The following is a 13850-nucleotide window of genomic DNA, read 5'->3' on the forward strand; positions in this document are numbered from 1 at the left end:
TACCAACTGGATACAATCTTTATTCCTAGGATTTGATGGGTTCTTGCCACACCCGAATGCAACTCTTCTGTGGCTAATGGGAGCAGTGGTTTGGGGTTGAAATTTAACTCCTGCTGTACAGTAGGCATCTACTTAATATTGACCTCATTCCACTAGCCTGCTACACTTAACCTAGGTCTCCTTGGAAACAGCCTAAGCCCAGAGTTTCTGAACAGTTACATACTTTACCTGTGAAAAGGACTCTGAGGAGCAGGAATACAGAACAGGGAAGGAAGGAGACCCATTTCTAGGATGCCTTCTAGGGGAGGGCAGCACTAAGGAAAGAGGGCTAAAGTGGCATGAATTTCTGAGGAAGCCTGGGGAATACATTTCAAAGACATCTGCACCAAGGAGAAAAATGGGGAGCACTTGCCTATCATCACCCATTCAAAAGACAACATGGGGGCATCTGTGCCTCACATTCTTAGTTTACACAGGCATGAGTCACACATAGATCCTGTCTCTTGGATGAAGAGCAGGTAGCTATACACTGCAGACCCAAGTGAGGCCCTTCAGGCTGCACCTCAGCAAAGCTGGCCAGAAGCTGCTTGAACCCTGTCCTTGGAGCTACTGAGTAAGTGGTAGGGCAGACAGCGTTGAGCTGGGGGGTGTACAAGACACATACGATGTTGATGAAGAGTTTGTCACAGAGTCATCTGCGCTTCCAGTATGAATGGATCTAGGTCCAAAGGACAACATGGCACATGCCAAGCAGGGGCCTCTGGCTCAGGAGTAATATAGAGCAGCACATCTAGAAGATTCATTCAGTTTCCAGTCCCCTCAAACCAGGTCCTGAGCTGCTGATGACCTGCCTTCTCAGGAACCCCAGACTGTGAACTGCAATCCTGCCCACCATTTCTGCTGTGAGTGGTCAGTTCCTGCATGGATTTTATCCTTGGTGTCTGGTTCAGTCATTCATGATCTCCTAAGGCAAACACTACTGCCTGAATGCCTTGTGCTCTCTCTGTGTGGGGAGGGGGCAACAGCCCAACTCCCTTCTCCTGAAAACCCTTACCCCTGCACAGGCCTGCTGAACATACATAGCCTGTTTCCATTGGAGCCATGACTTTGGGAGGACTGTTCAGGAGAGAGGCATGTGAGTGATGATGATCCAAAGGCCTGTGGTCACTGAAGCTGCCAAACACACAGACACAAGGGACAAAAGATGGTGGAGAAAAAAATTCTTGAAAAACCCAAATCTCACCACAGGTAAACATAAGGCCAGGATCACAGTATAGTGGTGCATATCTGCTGTGCCAGTATGTAAGATGCTGAGACAAGATGCAGCTTAAAGTTATTCTGATGCTTTCTTCTGGTCTCCATAGGCAACAGGCAGACATGCAGACAACTGTGCGTTGCCCACAGAGCTGCCGCCTTCCTTGGCAAGAATTTTAATAATTTATCCCTTAATGAGAAAACTCTCAGAAAAAAATGCTTGCATGTTCCTGAGATTGAAGCCAGGACCTTAAGCATACTGTGCGGGTGTACATATGTGGCAGGACTTGTATGTACAAGTGACAGAAGTCACATCTCTTCCTTCCATTATGTGGGACTCAGGGATCAAACTCGTCATCAGGCTTGGCAGCAAGAGCTACTGAGCCATGTCCCTGGGCTCATAGCATTTAGGATGGTCTTTCTAGATCTGAGTGACTGGTCTTATTTTCTCAAAGAGTGTTTTTCCTGAAGGCTAAAACCACATTGATTTCTGTTTGTTGTTCAATCACCAGCACTGGCAAAATGGCTGCATTTTGTTGTTGTGTTGTTGCTACCTAGTGTTTAGGGTTTTTGTTTTGGTTTGATTTTGGTTTTGTTTCTGTTTTTTTAATTATTACACTTATTTATTCAGAGGAACACGGAAGGCACATGTGTGGGGGTCTGAGGATGACTTTCGGGGGTCATGTTATCCTCTCCTTTCCAACACATGGGTCCCAGAGACTGAATCACTGGGCCATCCCACTGGCCTGCTACCTACAACTTATTGGATGAAGAATATGAAAGATGTAAGCTTCGCATTCTTTTTTTGTATAACAGTGCTAATCAATGCTAAAACACTGAAAATCTGGAGAATTTTTTGGTTCTACAAGCTAAGAACCAAATATAGACTATCAGAGATAGCAGAGAATCGAGGCAGACTTTGCTTCCTTGTCAGGTGTACTGTATATAAAAAGTATATACTAAACTAAGTATAGCTAAATAGATGATCCCAATGCCAAGTGCTTACTACATAAGCATGGGGACCTGCCTTCCATCCCCAGCAATCGTGTAAAAGCCAATACTGGGGTGGCAGAGACAGAAGGATGCCTGGGCTTGCTGGCCAGCCAGTCTAGTTGCCTCTGCAGGATACAGGTTCTCTCATAGAGAGAACCTGCCTCAAAAAGTAAGGTACAGGGTGATTGAGGAAGACAACTGATGATAACCTCTGACCTCCACACTCAAATGAACACACATCTATGAAACCAGGTTTTGGCTTTGCCCTTGGGAATCCTTTCCTCTCTCTTCATGACTGTTCTAGCCTAGTTTGTCTTGGTGTAATGAAACACTGGTCAAAATCAACCTGGGAAGAGTTTATTACAGCTTACAGCCCATCACTGAGGGATGTTGAGGAATCTAGAATCAGGAACTGACTCACAGACCATGGAGGAATGCTGGCTTGCTACCCCAATGGTTGCTCAGCTTGTTTTTTGATACAACCCAGAACCACATGGCCAAGGCTGTCACCTCCCCGCAGTGAGCTGGTCCCTCCCATATCAGTCTCCAGTCAAGAAAATGGCCCTCTCCCCAAACATGTCAACATGTCAGCCTGATGGAGGCAATTCTTCAGTTAAGGGTCCTCTTCCCAGGTGACCCTAGTTTCTGTTTAGTTGAGGAAAACTAAGCAGCATTCTAACTAAACCTCCCCAGACTTTGTTTATACAAAAGCAGCCTGAGCTCCACTCTGCTCCCAGGGTCAGAACTGGCCTGCAGGAGGAAGAGGCCTGCAGGAGAAAGAGGCCTGCAAGTCTGGCCTTGAATTTCTAATGCTTTCCATTTCCCTCCTGCAGCAGTCAGGAAACACCTACTGCAGGAGAGATGTGAGCTGCTCTTTCCATAGCCCCCATTGGGGCTGTCTTGCTTTCCCTCCAGCTCCCTGGAAAACACTGAAATCTCTTACCTAGGGTATAGACCGAGGCCTCCACCCTGCAGGACATATGCAAGGTACAGAAACGAGAAACAAGTGACTCGGAGCCACTACATGGTTCATTTGGGTTTTCACTCCAGATTTTGGTCTGCTCTTTCTGAGCTCTGTAATAAAATTTTGTTCTTCTCACACATACATATGCACACCCACACATGCACACACAGACATGCTCGCTTGTGTGCTTGCTCTCCATTTTGAGAGGGGGAGGGGGAGCGGGAGTGAACTAACTGTATTTGTCATGATGATGTTTCCCAACAGCAAGTGTCTTTGCAGGTATTCTGAGCCAGTACTGGGCAGAGCTTAAAGCATCTGGGAAAACTTTGTGGTAGGTCTGCCTTGGCAAATATATATTCCAAAAATATATAACTACAGCAGCTGATTGTGGGGTTCGGTGTTAGACACCATCCTACAGTGTGTCCCCAGTCCTCTGTGTGAAGTCCAAACTTAAAACTATCTTGTCATCATGGAGAGACCTCCAGTCTTGCCAACTATTGTCTGTCCACAAGGACTTAGCCATTGCTCTTAAGGCACCCACCTAAAGGCTCACAGACAATAGTTTCCCAAGTATGGTTTTCATTGATGGTTGTCTTTCCTGCTGCTATCCTCATCCTACAGGGGAAGAAGCTAAGAGTAGTTAATTACTGTGCCCCAAATCATAGTCAGAGCAAGACTTGGGCCTGGCCACTAGCTATCCATGAACAGCACTTGGACCAAGGAATCTAAACCTTAAGCCTGCATTTCCTATTTTTTAATCTCTTTTGCCCCTTGTTATTGATAAGGCCAGTGCTTAATTCCAGGCAGTGAAGTAGGCACCACTCAGACCAGGGAATCCAAACCTTGACTCAGCATTTTCTGGCTTTTTCTTTGTTTTGTTAGTTTTTTGTTTCTGATCACACGAAGGATCTTCCTTTTCACCCAAGTGCTTTATATATGTGAGTAATGTGGAACTTGATAGTCAATGTCAGCATCTTTCTCAATTGGCACATTAACTCATTTTGTGTATGTATGGTATATACATGTGTAGCTATGCATATGTGTGTGTTTGTGTGTGTGTATGCATGCGTGTGCACACACAGCATGCTTGTAGGCCAGAGGTTAAAGTTGAGGGTCATTTCCTTTTTATTTTTAATTTTTCAACATTTTTATTTAGTGTGCTGGAACAAGCAAGCTTCTGCCTCATGCACGTACGATCAGATGTCAACTTGTGCCAGCTGGTTCTCTTCTTCCACTACGTGGAACCTAGAGATTAAACTCAGAGCCTAAGGCCTGGTGGCAGGTGCCTTTTCCTGCCGAGTCATTTGGCCAGTCCTGGACTCTATAGATTCAGGTAGTTTGGCTGGCCAGTACACCCCAGAGACTCTTGTCTCTGCCTCCCTGATGCTGAGAATACAGGTACAGTGCGTGTCCAGCTTTTTGTGAGGCTTTGGAGACTCAGCTCTGGTTCTCATGCTTGCAAAGCAAGCACTTTGGGGTTTTTTGGTTTGTTTGTTTGTTTGTTTGTTTTGTTGAGACAGGGTTTCTCTGTATAGCCTGGCTGTCCTGGAACTCACTTTGTAGACCAGGCTGGCCTCGAACTCAGAAATCCGCCTGCCTCTGCCTCCGCCTCCTGAGTGCTGGGATTAAAGGCCACCACGCCTGGCTCAAAGCAAGCACTTTGCTGACTAAATTATCTTCCCATCCCCTCGCTGATTTGTTACTTGTCTTACTACGTGTTTAGTTACTACATACCTAGTCTTACATAGAGAGTCTAGTTACTAGCCATTATCTATAGCAACAAGAAACCTTAAAACACTTACGATTGTTACACAGTAAGTCTTCACAGTGGTCCTCAACCTAGGGCCACCCCCTTGGCAGCCCTCTGTTTCCTCAATATAACAGAAGCAAATTTTGTTATGAAGTAGCAACAAAATCTTATGGTTGGAGGCCATCACAACATGAACTGTATTAAAGAGTTGCAGCATTAGGTTGGTTGAAAACACACTGGTACCACAAGGTCGAGGTCTCCTCCACCAAGGGCAACCCAGTGCCAGTCACCCAGCCCAAACCGCTGCCACTGGTCAAGTCCAGCCCAGAGCACGGACACTTGAGTCACTGGTGGTCAGCCGGGTGACCTTGGCTCCTGCGTGGGCCAGTGTTCCCGGGGCTTCGCAGCAGCACCACTAGCCCTGCGCTGTGAACGCGCGCTCCTGCGCGCGCATTGCCCCGCCAGCCCACAGCGCCCGCCCGTGGTCTGCGTTCGCTCAAGGTGAGCTCGGGCCAGTCCTGCCTCCCCTAGTTTTCACTTTCGCTTTTGCTTTTAATAGCTTCTCTGAAGAGAAACAAAGAGGCAACCTCGATGGTCGACTGCCACGACGGGTGATGGGGTCGGAGGTGAGGGGAGAGGAGAGCGGCCGCCTGGACCCCGGGCCCACAAGAGAGGTAAGTGCAGCCCCTGCCGCTCGCGGGCTCCTCCTTGCGGTGCTGGTGCCAAGCTCTGGATCCACGCGGGTCACAGGGACGCCTGGCGTGTTAAGCGTGGCAGGGCTGGGGTCCGAGTGGCTCAGAACCACAAGGCCAGGCAGGAGGATCTGGGAAGCCTGGAACCAGCGCTCTGGGGATATTGCAGTCCAGGGTCCAGTGGTGCGTTGGCCACCTAAGTGAGCTTCTTTTTGTAGCATGCACACACACCTTCCTCTGTCCCTCTCTTCCTCTCCTTCCCTCTGTCTGTTCCTCTCCTCCTCTCCTTCCTTCTGTCTGTCCCTCTCCCACACCCTCATCCCCCATTTCCTCTTCTCTCCCCATTTCTGTAGAAATCCTTCTGAACCCATGTTGCCTTTTGCGGCCCCCCTCCACACACACTCTTTCATGGGAGTATGCATCTGAATGCAGAACCCACTGCCCCACTTGAGCTCACAAGGAACGCAACCTCCCCTCCAGCCTTACCTGGCAGCCTTAGCCACTGAGCTGCCAAGGTTTGTGCACCTGTCCTACCTCCTGAGCGTTACAAGACCCTGCAAACGCAGCTTCCCTTTCGTGATCATAGACATTAAGACTAGGCTAGAATCAACCCTTCTTCTGGTGTCCTTCCCCTAAGTGAAGTCTGAGGGTCATTTTATGAAGGGACCATAGTCCATGCCAGCAAAGATGGACAGGGACCTTCCCAGACCACAGATCAATCTCCTGCCTCCCACAGAGGAATGAAAATGGTGGCTGTTTTGTCTTGCCTGTAGTGATGTATACACACTTAGGTGTGAATACTGGACTCCATCCCAAACTCTGGAGACAGCCCCTGCCCTCGGGGCATCCACCTTCCCTGGCAAGAAAAACTGTACAGATATGGTTCAATAGAGAACACCTACAACCCCAGCACCCTGGAGGCAGAGGCAGAGGGGTATCTGAGTTCCAGGCCAGCTAAGTTCCAGGTCTCAGCCAGGGCTACTTAGTGAGACTGTTGTACAGCAGAGATGAAACACATGGCACAAGTGACAAGAGCTAAAAGCAAAATGACCAAGTCTTCAGGTGCCTGCTTATATTTGAATGACAGCTTTTTGCCTGACTTGTGTGTGCTTGGCAAGGACGAGCTTGAACTCAACTTGTGTCTCCATAAACGTTATTTTCACCTAATCTCAGGGATCTGACCCTAGGTCCACAGCTGAAACAAAACTTGATCTGAACTTTAAAAGCGGGGTCTGAATTTGAGAAAGATTGCCAGATGTCCTAAGTTTACAAAACTCTGGATCTTCGCACCCTTAATCCTAGGATGGTATGGGGAGGCACGGCTTCTAACACATTCTGCTTAATATGCCAGAAAAATGAGGTTGTTATCTCTCATTTTGTGGCTTTCTTTCTTTCTTTTTTTTTTTTTTTAAAGATTTATTTATTATATGTAAGTACACTGTAGCTGTCTTCAGACACTCCAGAAGAGGGCGCCAGATCTCGTAGCAGATGGTTGTGAGCCACCATGTGGTTGCTGGGATTTGAACTCTGGACCTTTGGAAGAGCAGTCGGGTGCTCTTACCCACTGAGCCATCTCACCAGCCCCGTGGCTTGCTTTCTTTCACAAGTTATTCCTTTTTCTCCAGGGCTCCTTTCTCTCCCTCTGAGCCAAATTGAAGCAGCAACCATGGATAATAAATAAACCCCCAATATTGTTTTCTGATAAAAATGAGCAGAGTGCATCACAGTGACTACGCCATCTGGACTTAGACTTGTGGGGTGGTGCGGGTGGGGCAAAGAGGCCCTCCTAATTCTGTCTCTAAACACTTTTGGTTTTGCTTTTGGCTGTGGACAAAATTTTATCAAATGCTCATTCTGTATTTGGCAAGGTAATCTTGTGATCACCTCTCCCTGCCAATTTATAACAACATTAAATTGAGCAGCATATCCTATTTTCTGTATTCAAACACAGCTCATCTAGGATAGAGATCTGCTCATTGGTAGTTGATAGAACACTCATGTGGGCCTGAAAATATGGGAGAGAGATTTTAAAATCATATAAATTGATGTCTGTGTTAAAAGGAGATTTACCGGAGTGGCTTACAGCTTGTGGTCCAGGTAATCCAGCAGCGGCTGCCTCCTGAATGGAAGGCCAAGATTCCAGTAGCTGTTCAGGCCATGAGACTGGATGTCTTTGCCGTCCCCATCTTGTAGTGAACCCCCAGAGGATGTCTAGAGAGCTGCTAGTCTTCAGTCTATGTTGCACTACTGAAGAAGTGGATTCTAGGGGCTGGTGAGATGGCTCAGTGGGTAAGAGCACCTGACTGCTCTTCTGAAGGTCCAGAGTTCAAATCCCAGCAACCACATGGTGGCTCACAACCATCCGTAACGAGATCTGACGCCCTCTTCTGGAGTGTCTGAAGACAGCTACAGTGTACTTACATATAATAAATAAATAAATAAATAAATAAATAAATAAAAAAAAAGAAGTGGATTCTAACAGCAGCGAAGAAACCAAGCTGATGCATTCGCGGTCCAGGGAGAGTGAGGGCAAGCAGGCAGTTCCCGAGCCCTTTTATATGGACGTTCACCAGAAGGGGTGGCCCCGATTCAGGGTGAGTCTTCCCACCTCAGAGAAGACAATCAAGAAAATTCTCACCAGTGTGCCTAGCTGCTTGGGTTCTAGTTGATTTCTAGATTTGGCCAAGTTAACAACCAAGATTGGCCATGGAGCAATGTGCTTTTAATTGATGAGCCGTCGATCATTTAGGTGACAGTCTTATGACTTTAAAGATGTCAGTTCATGTGGTCTTTTTCTGTTTAGACCCTTTTTATTTTTAAATTAATTTTGTATGTGTATCTGGGGGGCCGGCACATGTGCCTGACATGACACACATATGAAGGTGAGAGAGAAACCTGGCTGATACTCTCCCTCTGTCATGACACCTGGGATTGAACCTGTCACCAGCTTGATGGCAAGTACCCTTGCCTGATGATCTTCTCTCTGCCCTGCTAAACCTCTTTTTATTGATTGATTGATTGATTGATTGAGGTTTTGCTTTGTTTTTAGTTTTCTGAAACAGGGTCTCACTATGTAGCTCTAGCCATCCTAGAACTCACTATGTAGATCAGGCTGGCCTTGAACTCACAGAAATCTGCCTGCCTGTGTGATACAACACTTGGGAGTAAATGCTGTGATTAAAGGTGTGTGCATCACGGGCTGGAGGTTGGTTAAGAGCACTGACTGCTCTTCCAAAGGTCCTGAGTTCAATTCCCGGCAACCACATGGTGGCTCACAATCATCTGTAACGGGATCTGATGCCCTCTTCTGGTATATCTGAAGACAGCTATAGTATACTTGTCATATTTTTAAAAATAAATAAATAAAATCTAAAACAAACAAACAAACAAAAAGGTGCGCATCACTACACCTGGCCTGTAAGCCTCTTTGCAGAAGGAATTCTTGTCTTGGTTATTGTCCACCAGTCAGCTTTGTCTTCCATAGCTCCTACCACGCTGATTCAGGTTTTATACTTAGTGTTCATTTCTCTATATTTTGTTGGCTACATGCATTTTGTAGTAGATTTAAACAGTGTATATGTGTTTATGAGAGAGGAAAGTTCACTCCTGCTTCTGTGAAACACTTTCTGTAGGCAAACAAGATTACAGTGGTGGCTTTTTCCTGGACCATTTCCTATCTCTTACAAACATAGTTCTACAGTTTTCCAAATTATGTAAGTCATAGGCCACACACACACACACACCTCTATTTAAATGGAATGTCCTAATTTATCCAGTTTCTAACGATAAAAATTATTTTAAAAGCCTTGTCTTTGAGTAGTAGGATCTAACTGGTCTGTATTGATTTGGTTCAGTGTAGATGTGGTCTTCGTTCTGTCACTTTGGCATATATTTATTGTGAGTTATTCCCCTCCTACCCCCAGGTTGGTTTTTTTGGTTTTTGTTTGTTTGTTTGTTTGTTTGTTTCTTGAGACTGGGCCTCATGTAGCCCAGGCTGGCCTTTGACTCTAGGTGTAGCTAAGGATGTTCTTGAATTCATGATCCTTTGTCTTTACCTCTTTAAGAGCTAGGGTTTCAGATAGGACCTGTCTTCATTTTTTTCTTTTTAAAAAGGATTTATTTTTGCTGATGTGTATATTTGTACATATATGTATGTTCATGTGTACGCTGACATACCCATGAGTGCCTTTGGAGACCAGAAGAGATGGTTGGGCTGTTGTGGGCTAGCTGATACGGTGCTGGAAACGAACTTCTGTCATCATCAAGAGCAACAAGTGACCTAACACTGAGCCTTCTCTCTGGCCCCTCATGCTTATTTTTAATTTTCTTTAATAAAATAGAGCCTTACTCAGTATGTCCTCTCAACCTTCTGCCTTTAGTCTGTAATCTCCAGTAGCTAGGACTACATGTCTGGCTTTCCTGACCATTTTTTGATTAGAGATTGGAAAGTGCCAAGTTGCAAAGTGCCAAGTTTTACAAGGGCCATCATTCAGTTCATATATATACATATTCATATGTGTGTATATATATGTATGTGTGTGTATAGATAGATAGATAGATCTATATATATATTTCATTTTAATGGTTGTGTGTGTATGCCTGAGTATATGTCCACCGTTTGTATTCAGGAATCACATGGGGGTCAGAGGAGGGCACCAGATCCCTGAGAACTGGAGTTATATCGGTGGTTGTGAGCTACCATGTGGGTGCTGGGACTCACACCCAAGTCTTCTGCAAGAACAGCAGTACTCTTAACCATTGAGCCATTTCTCCAGTCCCTGTCATTCAGTTCTTAAAACATATTTTCCTATCAGTGGCAAATATTAATAAGAATCTATTACTTTCTTTGAAACATGAAACCTTTTAGCATGTTTTAATTATCAAACGCTTATGTGTGTGCATGTGTGTGTGTGCACATATGTGTGAAGATCAAAGTATAACATGGGGAAGCCAGTTTCTCTCCTTCTACCGTCTGGGTCCCCAGAGCTGCACTCAAGTCAACAGGCTTGGCGGCAGTCCTTTTACTGAACTGAGTCATCTGGCTGGCTCCCCAATACCTTCTGAGCATGTTTTTACTATTCTTTTCCAGCTTTCTCCAGTATTCCTACAGATAGTATCTGCCCAGAAGAGTCATCTGGAAGCTTCCCATGTTATTAAATTCTTCTTGCTTTGTTTTAAAATCCACATTTATTTTTTTTCCACTTTAGAGATTTTTAACCATCACATTTATCTGTAACCTATTCGTGTAACTGTCTGAGGAGTGGAAGGGAAAGGCTCAGACACGTTTAAGAGTTTCCCCGTGGCTCTCTGAAGATGCACAGTGAAGTGGATCTGCACAGTGACGCTTCCCAGAGGCTCACATTTCTCCTAAGTATACTTTGGAATCCCTGCCCTTCTGGTCCTCAGCTGACCTTTCCTGGCACAGAGACCTTCTGGAATATTTGCAGATGCTGAAGTCACTTCCTCAGGTTTTGCAGCGTTTACTTTAGCTCAGTTAAACCAAATGCTCTATCGCTCTGTGTAAACTTCCTTGTAACTGAAGGCTCCCATAAAAACCCTGCCCTAGAATAGGAGACTGGCTAGAGGAACATGGAAATTGAAATTGAGCTGCTGGGCACCAGTGATGTAGCTCCGTTGGCAGAATGCTTACCCAGCCTGCACAAGAACCCTGGTGTTCCATCCCCTCCACTGCACAAACCCAGGGATTGGGGGGAGGGATGCTGGAGCCACGGCTCAGTCATTAAGAGTACGTGCTATGCAATTATGAGCATTGCAGCTTAAATCTCAGCACCCACACCACATGCTAGGTGTCCCATGCCTACTTGAAACTTAGCTTTGAGGGCACTGGAGACAGAAGGATCCCTGAGCTTCGCAGCTCCGGGTTCAGGCAGATACCCTGCCTCAAAGGAATAGACAGAAAATGATAAAGGGGGCCCCCTAATCCCCTCTTCTGGCCTCTGCATGCACCCCATCACATGAACATGCAAAGATAGGCAAATCTAAAAATTAAAAAAGTGTGATAGCAAGTCCCTCTAATCCCCAAGCTTGGGAGGCAAAAGCAGGAAGATCAAGATCATGCTTGGTTACTTGAGTTTGAAGCCAGCCTGAGAAACATGAGACCTTGTTTCAAGAACCAATGGGCTGGAGATATGGCTCAGGATTTACAGCTCCTCTTCTAGAGGTTCAATTCCCAGCACCCATACGGTAGCAAACAGCTGTCTGTAGCTCTAGTTCCAGGGGATCAGTGTCCTCCTTTGGCCTCCATGGGCACTGTATACATGTGCTATACAGACCTACATGTAGGCACACATCCATACACGTAAAATTTAAAAACAAACAATGACAACAACAAAAACTTGAGAGTTTGAGGGATGGTTCAGTGGTTAAGAACACTGGCTGTTCTTCAGAGGAGCCAGGCTCAATTCCCAGTACTCACATGGTGGCTCATGGTTCCATCACTCCTGTTCCAGGGGCTCTGCTGCTTTGTTTTCTGGCCTCCACCTGCACCAGGCATACACATACCATTTGCAAACAAACCATTTTTATATATTAACACACACACACACACAGAGTTAACTTTCCCCTGCCCCTAAGTCTGCCAGATTTGCCATCTGCAGGCAGGCCTTGGTCTTTTTATGCTCTTAGAATCCAGTTAGGCTCCTGTGACCCTGCATGCAGCAAGGGGGCTGGAGCAGGGGGTACATTGCAGGGAAGCAGTCTTCCTGATCATCTCCCAGTCTTTTCGGGGTACTAGATCTGGCTTTTCACTGAACCGAAGGCTGCTCTCTGACACACAGCCTCATCATCTCCCACTGCTGTTATCCAGGTCTTAGGACCTGAGTTCGATCACACATGAGAGAGAGAAGCAAATTCCACAAATTGTCCTCTTGTCATTTGCTCATGCACACACCACTCAGTGGCTTAAAATAACACATTCATTATTTAAGGGTTCTGGAAGGCAGAAGTCCCAAAATGGAGAGTCTGGCAGTATCGCACTCTTTCAGGAACCCTTAAGGAAGAACTGTGATTAATACATTCACCTGGATGCTCTCTCCTTCTCAAGACACTCACTCACTCACGTCTGCATCACCCCCTTGTCTGTGTGCAGGAGCCTATGACAGTCTCAGGAATCCACATCTTTGGAGAGATGATTGCCTTTCAACTCACTACCTAGCATAATCTTTTAAAAACACACATCTGAGCACATTACTCCTCTCTGCCCAGGACCCTGAGAGTTGCTGTGGTTCACAGAGGATACCTACTGTTTGGCATCCAGTGCACTGAAAGACTGGCCACGCCCCTTCTTAGCCGCCCGCTGCCTCCACGCAGCTTCCTGTCTGTGAACTAACCTGTACACAGAGCATGCTTCCTACTGCAGGTCTCCACCCCACCCAGGATGTTCTCAATCTACAGAGAGTAGCAAATCTTCCCTGTGGTAACACTCTAGGCGGCAGGGACCACAGTTACTATGTAAAGACTCCATAGGAGCTAAGAGCCTGGCTAAAGCTTACTTATGATTGTATCCCTAGCAAAACCTGACATGGTTCTTGAAGACAAAGGAATATACACGAGATTTGTTTGTTGACCTTGTTTTCTACCGTCTATGCTTTGCTCATGCTCAGCGTGTGTGTCTGTGAGTGCGCATGTGTACTATGGACGTGCGTGTGTGTGTGTGTGTGTGTGTGTGCGCGCGCGTGGATATACAAGGCATGGTGAATGTGTGAAGATCAAAGGACAAGTTCAGCCGATGGTCCTCACCTTCCACTTTGCTAGAAGCAGAGTCTGTGTTGGCTGCCTCTGTGCTGTGCACTCCTGGCTAAGTGGCCTGTGAGCTTCGGGTGATTCTCCTGTCTCATCTCCTGCTTCCCCACAGGAGCGTTTGGAGTATAGATTCATGCACCACTGCACCTGGCTTTACATGAGTTCTGGGGAATCGAACTCAGGTCTTGATGCTTGCTTGCTTGCTGTGTGCAGGTACTTACCCACTGAGCCATTGTGCAGCTCCTGCTCTGCATTTACCATCTTTCCTGTGTTACCTCTAGTAAGTAGAGTGGAAGCCCTGAGAGGAGAAATTTATCTTGTGTGTATGCATCTCTCACCACAAATACCAGGGCGGTGCTGTATTCGTGAAGATGTGGGAACAGCCTCCAGGGTACTCAGCGTCTCCAAGTTTCCATTTCTCACCAACCTCTTTGAA

The 13850-nt window shown here is 46.2% G+C and overlaps 1 protein-coding gene across 1 annotated transcript in view; it reads left to right on the plus strand.

Annotated features, from left to right (window-relative positions):
* The first annotated feature begins 5313 nt into the window (after nt 1-5313).
* The window catches only part of LOC110305839 (cytochrome b-c1 complex subunit 8-like), a 65608-nt gene continuing 57071 nt past the window's right edge, over nt 5314-13850 (plus strand). The window contains exon 1 of the mRNA XM_029483744.2: nt 5314-5635. The gene's annotated coding sequence lies outside the window, so the exon portion shown is untranslated. The remainder of the gene's footprint in view (nt 5636-13850) is intronic.

Source organism: Mus caroli, unplaced genomic scaffold (genome assembly GCF_978045245.1).
Source record: "Mus caroli unplaced genomic scaffold, Mus_caroli_1 scaffold_13, whole genome shotgun sequence".
NCBI lineage: Eukaryota > Metazoa > Chordata > Mammalia > Rodentia > Muridae > Mus > Mus caroli.